Source organism: Amblyomma americanum, chromosome 7 (genome assembly GCF_052857255.1).
Source record: "Amblyomma americanum isolate KBUSLIRL-KWMA chromosome 7, ASM5285725v1, whole genome shotgun sequence".
In the NCBI taxonomy this organism is placed as follows: Eukaryota; Metazoa; Arthropoda; class Arachnida; order Ixodida; family Ixodidae; genus Amblyomma; species Amblyomma americanum.
In genome coordinates, this window is record NC_135503.1 from 167,315,434 (window position 1) to 167,325,063 (window position 9,630).

The window sequence follows — 9,630 nt, forward strand, 5'->3', positions numbered from 1 at the left end:
TCCGTGATTTATGCCTGGTGCAATGTGAAATTAAGATTTTACCCTATGCAGATGGTGCCGCCCTCTTTTGTTCTGACCAAAAGAGTGTGCTTGAGGCATTGCATTTGACGGAACAATTTTGCGAAGTATCTGGTGCGGATCTTAATCTAGATAAATGCAAGGGGTTTTGTTTGAACCATTGGGGTACAACGCCAAGTCATTATGGTGGAATAAGCTGGGATTATGGGCCCCTTCACTATATAGGGGTTCCTATTCACCAAATTCGCAACAGTAGCGCCTACTGGGATCCACAGACAGTCTCCATGCGGCGACAAACCCAGGCTTGGATGGGTATGGAACTGTCAGTTTTTGCTCGGGCTCAAATCTGCAACATTTCTATATTTGCAAAACTTGCCTATGTGCTGCAGGTTCTCCACTGTGCGAGGAAAAAAGTGCAGGCGATGCACAGAATATTTGCTACATTTGTATTTCGTTCCCAATGGGAGCGCATGCGTCGCGATAAATTATTTCTTTCTCTAGAGTCTGGTGGAATCGGCGTGGTTCACTTATTCGCGCATCAGCTTGTTCCGCGTTTTTTTTCTTTTCCAAATCATCAAAGCACGCTTTTTTAGCAGTTGTGCATATTGGGCGCCTAAGTTCCCCTTTTCCTTTCCTATTCGCACCGCCGCCGCGGTGGCTGAGTGGTTATGGCGCTCGGCTGCTGGCCCGAAAAACGTGGGTTCGATCTCGGCCGCGGCGATCGAATTTCGATGGAGGTGAAATTCTACAGGCCCGTGTACTGTGCGATGTCAGTTCACGTTAAAGAACCCCAGGTGGTCGAAACTCCCGGAGCCCTTCACTACGGCGTCTCTCAAAGCCTGAGTCTCTTTGGGACGTTAAACCCCATAAACCAAACCAAACCTATTCGCACCGACCGGAAACACTCGCGAGGGGCCTTATGGGGATTCCTTAAGGAAGTTGCTGGCAGCTTCAATTTCCTCATCCTCAGTGTGCGCTTTTCTTTATACCTGTATAGCCCCTCCAGAAAGTAGCTGACTCAGGCACTTACAGAGTATTTGTTCCCTGTACCGCTGTATCGGCAACATTTTCTGCAGCTCGTTGACACCACTGTTTTAAAACGTGTTAGGCGAATGTGTATTTCTTCTGCTGCAAAAACACTCTTAAAATTGCAGACATCTACGCTGCCTGTGAAGGCATGACTTCATGCTAAGGAGATGCTTGCGCCATGGTCGGTGAAATGCAGTCTATACAGTACACCAGAGACAATTGGCCATTGTTTTATTTTGTGAATTGTTGCTGTGTCCTTCTGGGATATATTACAACTGTAAAGGTGTTTATTCGAAGCGCAGGTTGGTGGGCGTTGGCCGAACGGCGACACGACGGCCACACTCACAGACGTCACTCGAAATCCCAGCTAGTTTTAAGCTAGTTTAAATATCCGCTAGTTTAAAAATCCGCTAGTTTAAATATGACAGGCATCCCAGACAATGCATATGAAGTGCCGTCTGATGTCGACGTAGATGGAATTGCGTGTCCATTCTCTCTGCCTGAGTTGCTGGCTGCAATAGATGATGCGAAACGGAAAACAGCGCCAGGCCCGGACAATATTCAGTACGAGGTGTACAAGAACCTGAGTAGCGCTGCACTCCCTCAACTACTTCACACCATAAACAAAGTATGGTTGGATGGCGTAGTGCCGAGAGCTGGAAATCCGCTGTCGTAATTCCTATCCCGAAATCAGGAAAGCCTCCGACGGACCTTGCCAACTTGCGACCTATCTCCTTAACTCCTATGGTGTGCAAGCTGGCGGAGAAAATGCTAGCCACACGATTGTCATGGTGGCTAGAGCAGCACGGATTTTATCACCCAGCACAAATCGGCTATCGTCCATATATTGGTACAGAGGACGGGCTGGCCCTCTTAGCATCTGCAGGTTTGTCATCTACCTACAGAAGCAATGTGCGTACTGTTTTAACAATGAACGTTGAAAAGGCATATGATAACATCAGTCATGAAGCCATTCGGAACTCAATTGACATGCTTCATCTCCTTCTGAGAGTGCGTAGTGTTCTCCAATCATTTTTGGAAGGCAGAAAATTTGCAATACGCCTTAGCGGCGAAGCGGTCGGATCATTTGTTCCTCTCTGCTGTGTGCCCCAGGGATCAGTATTGTCGACGACGTTATTTAATATTGCTTTCATCCCGCTGGCTTGGCGCTTACATGACATCCGTGACATAAAATTTCTTCAGTACGCTGACGACATCACGGCGTGGAGTACTCACCAAGATCTCCGTACTCAAGAGGCTGTCCTTCAATCTGCATTGGATGTTACCTGTAATTACGCATCATCCATCGGACTTCAGTTATCCGTGCATAAAACAACATACACGTCAGTCGCCAACCGCTGGCGACGGCGTAGACTTGCTGCAAGTCCAATCCGTCGTTGTCTATCAGGCACCCCACTACAGGAAATTCCCAGTGTAAAAATACTTGGCTTGATGATTCACCAATCAGAATCAGCGACTGTATGGCTTTCTCAGGCAAAAAGGCAAGCTATTGAGACTTTTGGTTTGATTAGAAGAATGGCCCCTAAAACTGGTTGCGCAGGCTCGTTCGTTGCACGGCAATTGGTGAGGGCAATTCTGCAGCCCCGTATTGTTTATCAAGCCCAGTTTCAACATCTTACAAGAGCCCAATGGGATCGCCTTGAAGCCTTGAACCGAGAGGCTATGAGGACCATTACGTGCCTTCCACGCATCACACCGGTCATAGCTTTAGAAGAAAATGCGCAGCTCAATGCCATTGATGAGCTGGTGCAGCCGCGCCGTGAAGCGCGCAGCCTTAAGGCCAGTCTATCGCACTCCACGCATGCGCTGAGGACGTATGCAACGTCACATTTCATTATTCAGCCGCCAACGCCAGTTCTTCCCCCATGGAAGTTTGCACAGCTCAGCGACAACAAGCCAACAGATAATCGCCGGCCAATATCTGCTCATTCAGCATCGTTGCTTCGCCAGAAATTTGAGGAACAAGATGCTTGCTTCCCTGAAGGATCCATTGTTGTCTACGTAGACGCAAGCATACAAGACTGCAAAGCAACAGCTATCTACTGCCTAGCAGACCTGCCCTGAATCAAAGCTCTTGGTTTCAGCTTACAGAACCCCCTTCGCCCTTTTGTGCTGAGCTCGTTGCAGTTCAAGAAGCACTCTGCTCCGTGGCCGACATAACTATGCTCCCAGGGGCCCGCGTTGTCATCCGCACTGACGCCCTTCAAGTTGTCCGGTTGCTACGACGTGTTAGCCGCTGTCCAACGATATGTCAGGACATCCACCGGCTCGCGGCACGCATCCCGCAGCCAGTACGTATTGAGTGGGTCCCACGGGATCTGCTGACCTATCAAAGCCAGGCAGATTTAGGCCTTGAGAATACAAACTCATCAGCGCCTCGGCTCCTTCATTTGGACAATTTTACCCTCCTTTCATCAAGAAAAGAACTCCTGCGGCGCCGCACACGTGATCTCATCCCTCCGTGTGCGGTAACCCTCCCCCGCGGTCTTACCCGTGCAGAGGAGGTTGCGCTTAGGAGGATCCGGGTCGGGGTTGCCCTCACACCAGCCATCACTCGGAAGTGGCCTCAGTACCTAGAACTGTTTCCTCGGCCAGGGTGTCCTTTATGTAAACACGAGGACATTCAGGCCGACATTCATCACTTACTGTGGGACTGCCCAGCTCTTAAGCCTACAAGGATCCGGCACCTGATGGTAGCAGGTCTTTCACCAAGCAACCCTGCTTCATACATTGCCTGGACACATGAACCGTACCATCTTTCTCTACTGGACTTCATCAAATCAGCTAACTTTTTTCAATTCATTTAATGTCTACTACATCATTCATCACACCTTCACCCATCATTGATGCCCTGGGACAATAAATGTCGCTTCAAAAAGAAATCGCAGCTGCACTTCGTCTACCTCTTCGCTGCGCTGCATGAAGCCCTGCCGGTCGGTCCCATTACAGTTACTTCCCTGCCGAAAAAAGAGCCGTCGTGGAGACTTACGGGGACGAAAGCATGGGCGGATCAAAATAAGGTTTGAGGCGCTCGACGTGCACACTTTGGCGCCAAGGCGACGTGGGGTCCGAAGGGGTGGGGGGCGAGCGGCTCAACGATGTAATTCACGGGAGAAGTTTGTTGCACAACGCGGTAAGGTCCGTGATAGCGAAAAAGCAGTTTCGTGGCGAGGCCGGGAGTGGAGGAAGTCACCCAGAGCCAAACGAGGGCGCCAGAAGGGTACGACGTGGTAGGGTCCGAGGAATCCCGATGGTGCTTCGGATGCCATTGGAGCTGTGTAATGAAAGAGAGGGCAAGTTGCCGGCACTCCTCGGCATACAGGTGAGCTTCGGAAAGTGATGTGGTCTCGGAAGGCTCAAGGCGATAGGGAAGGATGGTGCCCATGGTGGATGTAGGCTCCCGGCCATATAAGAAAAAGAAAGTAGAAAACTCCGTCGTTGTCTGCGTAGCCATATTATACGCGTACTTGACGAAAAGGAGCACTCGGTCGCAGTTGTAGTGGGAGCTGTAAACGTACATGGCGAGCAGGTCACTAAGTGTGCGGTTGAACCGCTCAGTCATGCTGTTGGTCTGGGGTGATAGGCGCTGGTGCAGCGATGAACGATTTGGCATTGCTTTAGCAGGGCCTCGACGGCATCCGAGAGAAAAACACGGCTGCGGTCACTTAGAAGTTCTTTCGGGACGCCGTGACGTAGAACAAGACTGTGTAGAATGAAGCAAGCGACATCGTTTGCGGTAGCAGATTTGAGAGCCGACGTTTCGACGTAACGTGTGTGATGGTCAATGGCCATAATGACCCAGCGATTGTTAGCCGAAGTAGATGGAAGCAGGCCATAAAGATCAATGCCGACGTGGTCAAAGGATCGGCCAGGGCAAGGTAACGGCTGCAAAGGAGGAGCGGCGGCGGAGCGAGGAGGTTTCTTGCGACGTTGGCAGGCGGTGCATGACCGAATGTCATGACGCATGTAGCGGCACATACCTCGCCCAGACGAAGGCTAGCATATGTTTTCAGTACACTGGCGTGGCCGCATTGTCGAGTGGCGTAGAAAGAGGCGCAGATGGCAGCACGGATTTGTCGAGGGACCAATAACAGCCGCTTCCGCCCGCCGGAGAGGTAGTTACGGCGGTATAAGAGGCCATCAGGAGCAGAGAAATGGTGTGCTTGGCGGCGAAGGGTCCGGGACGAAGAATGCGGCGAGGGATTGTTCAGGAAGGTGAGCAGCGAGGTGATGCAAGGATCCCTCAGTTGTTCGGAAAGCATATCAGGGACGTCGAGTGACGAGAAATCGTAGGCACTGACAAGGGGAGAGGTAGAATCGCATGGGAGCGGCGAACGAGAAAGGGCGTCGGCGTCCGAGTGCTTCCGGCCAGAGCGATAAATGACGTGAATATCAAACTCCTGGAGACATAAAACCCAGCGGGCGAGTCGGCCAGGAGTATCTTTCAGGGAGGTTAGCCAGCAGAGAGGCAGAAGGTGTGATGGTCTGTGACGACATAGAAGGGCCGTCCGTAAATGTAAGGTCGGAACTTGGCAATGGCCCACAAAGATGGCGCGTAATTCTTTTTTCAGTGACAGAATAGCTCAATTCCGCCTTGGTGAGGGTGCGACTGACATAACCAACAACATATTCCGGATACTCAGACTTTCGCTGGGATAGAACTAAGCTTTAAGAGAGTTAACTGCTGGGCTAGTTGGTGTTGCATACTGGAAGAAAGATTTTGCGCCTAACACACACCACACACAGAAAGAAGACGACACCACGGGCGCACACTTCAACTGTTTATTGAGGGTGAAGCACTCTACATATATAGGCGACGAAACAAAACACCGCGCATGCGTACAAGGTAACATGAAAAAAACACACTAGCTGATTAGGCGCGATAAAAACTTGCGCTCAGCCTCATAAAGAAAAACCGATGTATCACTAACACAGTTAGGGCACCCTTTCTTGATGTAGAACGCTTCCAGAGTTTCTCGGGATGTCTGACACCTGCCTCTACCCAAAATCCTCGCCTCACGGAACCGTGGGAAGCAATCGGTGCAGGCTCTGCAGTGAACCACAAGTCGCTCACCTTCGTTATTTTTTATATCTAGTGCATGCTCCCTAAGCCGGTCATTGATACAACGTCCCGTCTGTCCAATATAGGATTTTCCGCAGGACAGAGGAATTTCATAAACCACTTTTGTGGCACACTTCACGAAACGCTGGCCATGTTTCTTCTGGCAGCCAAGCTTTTGTCTATCGCAAGTAATGCGACGGCTTAACTGGGAAAGCTTTTGGGGAGCCGAGAACACCATCGGTACATTATACCGGTTAGCGACTTTTTTCAAGCCGTGCGTGACCTTATGAATGTATGGGAATACTACAGGCCACTCTTTCTTCTTCGGTTCAACCCTGCTTACCCCAGCCTTCAACTTCTTCAAAAGCGTTTCAGCCACAGGGACCAATACCGACTCAGGGAAGCCAGCTGCAACGAGCCTGCTCAATTGGTTGCAAAAACTTGCCTGCATTTCATGCACACACGACTTCCGGAGCGATGACTCCAGGCAGAGGCTGGCGATGCCTCTTTTCACAACTTTGGAGGGGGCCGAATTGTACGGCAGGAGCCTTTTCTTCGCTCGAGGGGAGTAGGCCCAACAGATGTGCCCATCTGAAAACTTTAGCTGTAAATCTAAAAACTGAAGCGACCCATTATCCGGTAGCTAATAGGTAAAACGTAGCCCTTTTCCTAGGTTTCTAAAATCATCTAAACCACTCTTAACTGTTGCCTGATTCGAAACGGAGTACTTGTTTAAAACTACTAAAAAGTCGTCCATGTAACGAAACACCTGAAGGACTTTGTCATTATTAAAATGGTTAAAACGATAGTGTAGAGAGCGATCGATAAAAGATAAAAAGATATTGCACAGTATAGGGGCAATGCACGAGCCTATGCATATGCCTTTCTTCTGCAAGAACGGTTGCTCGTCAAACAAGATAAAAGTACTAAGAAGATAAAATTCTAAAAGGACTAAAAAGTTATCAACAGTGATGCCAGCGGCATTTTGGAAAGCCAATGGGCCGCTCTCGTCTATGCACATTTTAACAGAGGCAAACAAGTCCGGATAGGGCACTGAATAAAAAAGGTCTTCTACATCTACAGAAAAAGCATATTCTATGTCATTCTTTTCTTCGAAAAAATGGGCTACTTCCCCTGAACTTTTTGTAAGCAATGGATCAGTTATAATTAGGCTATTCAAACTTCTCTGAAGGAACTTACTCACGCAGTGCTGCCAGGTACCCGCTTCACTCACAATGGTACGGAATGGCGCTTCGGGTTTATGCGTTTTAACGGAAAAGAAAACATGCAACGCCCCCCATCACTCTTAGTTATATCTTTAGCTAGTCCATGCAAATCTAGGCGCTTACAAAGTTCAATAGCTTTGCTCTTAATTCTAGTTCGAGCTTTTTTCATAACCATGAAATTTTTGTTCACCGCCTGCGCAGCTTTCTCTCTATACATAGAACTAGGCAAAACTACGAAGCCACCTAACTTATCTGCCTGCAAAAGGCTGAGTTCATTATCCTTGAAGAATTTCACTATAGAACGAAAGGGGTCTTTAGGGCAGTCCTGTTCAGTCCGCGTGACACTCTTGGCAAGGCTGTTCACACCATCCAGAAGGCAGCGCTCCCGATCTTCTTGTGGGGCCTTTTTCGCCATAGCCCTGTTTAGGGCCATCAGTTCGTGGGGTGGGACCAAAGGATGCAGTCCAAACTTAGGGCCTTTTTGAAGAACATTTGAAATGTTGGAGGGAATACAGGCACTTCCTATGACTGTAAGATTTCCAATTGCACTATCCTGCTTTTTTGGTTTTCCTTTGGTTTTAAGGATGAATTTCAAATTCCAAATCCACCACATCTCGGTAAAACGAGCAGCTTCGCTTCTAATGTAATGAAAACGCCTTAGAGCAATCCATTCAGGGTACTGGGTAAAGCAGACAACATGTAACCAGTCTGTAAATAACCGGATTTGGCGCCAAAGTTCAGATCGCCAGATCTTGCAGATACGTTTTACATGCCCCCTAGAGGGTGTCACAGGGCCAAACAGGGCACTCACTTCTACCGGTGTAACGGAATTTCTGATGCAGAATCCAAGGTACCTTGCACGACATGTCGCAGACACGATGTTTGTCAGGAGCTGGTTGACGTCCTGAAGGTCAACAGAAGGAGAATAGAAAGGCGAGCCCGATATAGAAGAAATATACTTTAGGAGAGTTAACTGCTGGGCTAGTTGGTGTTGCATACTGAAAGAAAAATTTTGCGCCTAACACACACCACACACAGAAAGAAGACGACACCACGGGCGCACACTTCAACTGTTTATTGAGGGTGAAGCACTCTACATATATAGGCGACGAAACAAAACACCGCGCATGCGTACAAGGTAACATGAAAAAAACACACTAGCTGATTAGGCGCGATAAAAACTTGCGCTCAGCCTCATAAAGAAAAACCGATGTATCACTAACACAGTTAGGGCACCCTTTCTTGATGTAGAACGCTTCCAGAGTTTCTCGGGATGTCTGACACCTGCCTCTACCCAAAATCCTCGCCTCACGGAACCGTGTGAAGCAATCGGTGCAGGCTCTGCAGTGAACCACAAGTCGCTCACCTTCGTTATTTTTTATATCTAGTGCATGCTCCCTAAGCCGGTCATTGATACAACGTCCCGTCTGTCCAATATAGGATTTTCCGCAGGACAGAGGAATTTCATAAACCACTTTTGTGGCACACTTCACGAAACGCTGGCCATGTTTCTTCTGGCAGCCAAGCTTTTGTCTATCGCAAGTAATGCGACGGCTTAACTGGGAAAGCTTTTGGGGAGCCGAGAACACCATCGGTACATTATACCGGTTAGCGACTTTTTTCAAGCCGTGCGTGACCTTATGAATGTATGGGAATACTACAGGCCACTCTTTCTTCTTCGGTTCAACCCTGCTTACCCCAGCCTTCAACTTCTTCAAAAGCGTTTCAGCCACAGGGACCAATACCGACTCAGGGAAGCCAGCTGCAACGAGCCTGCTCAATTGGTTGCAAAAACTTGCCTGCATTTCATGCACACACGACTTCCGGAGCGATGACTCCAGGCAGAGGCTGGCGATGCCTCTTTTCACAACTTTGGAGGGGGCCGAATTGTACGGCAGGAGCCTTTTCTTCGCTCGAGGGGAGTAGGCCCAACAGATGTGCCCATCTGAAAACTTTAGCTGTAAATCTAAAAACTGAAGTGACCCATTATCCGGTAGCTAATAGGTAAAACGTAGCCCTTTTCCTAGGTTTCTAAAATCATCTAAACCACTCTTAACTGTTGCCTGATTCGAAACGGAGTACTTGTTTAAAACTACTAAAAAGTCGTCCATGTAACGAAACACCTGAAGGACTTTGTCATTATTAAAATGGTTAAAACGATAGTGTAGAGAGCGATCGATAAAAGATAAAAAGATATTGCACAGTATAGGGGCAATGCACGAGCCTATGCATATGCCTTTCTTCTGCAAGAACGGTTGCTCGTCAAACAAGATA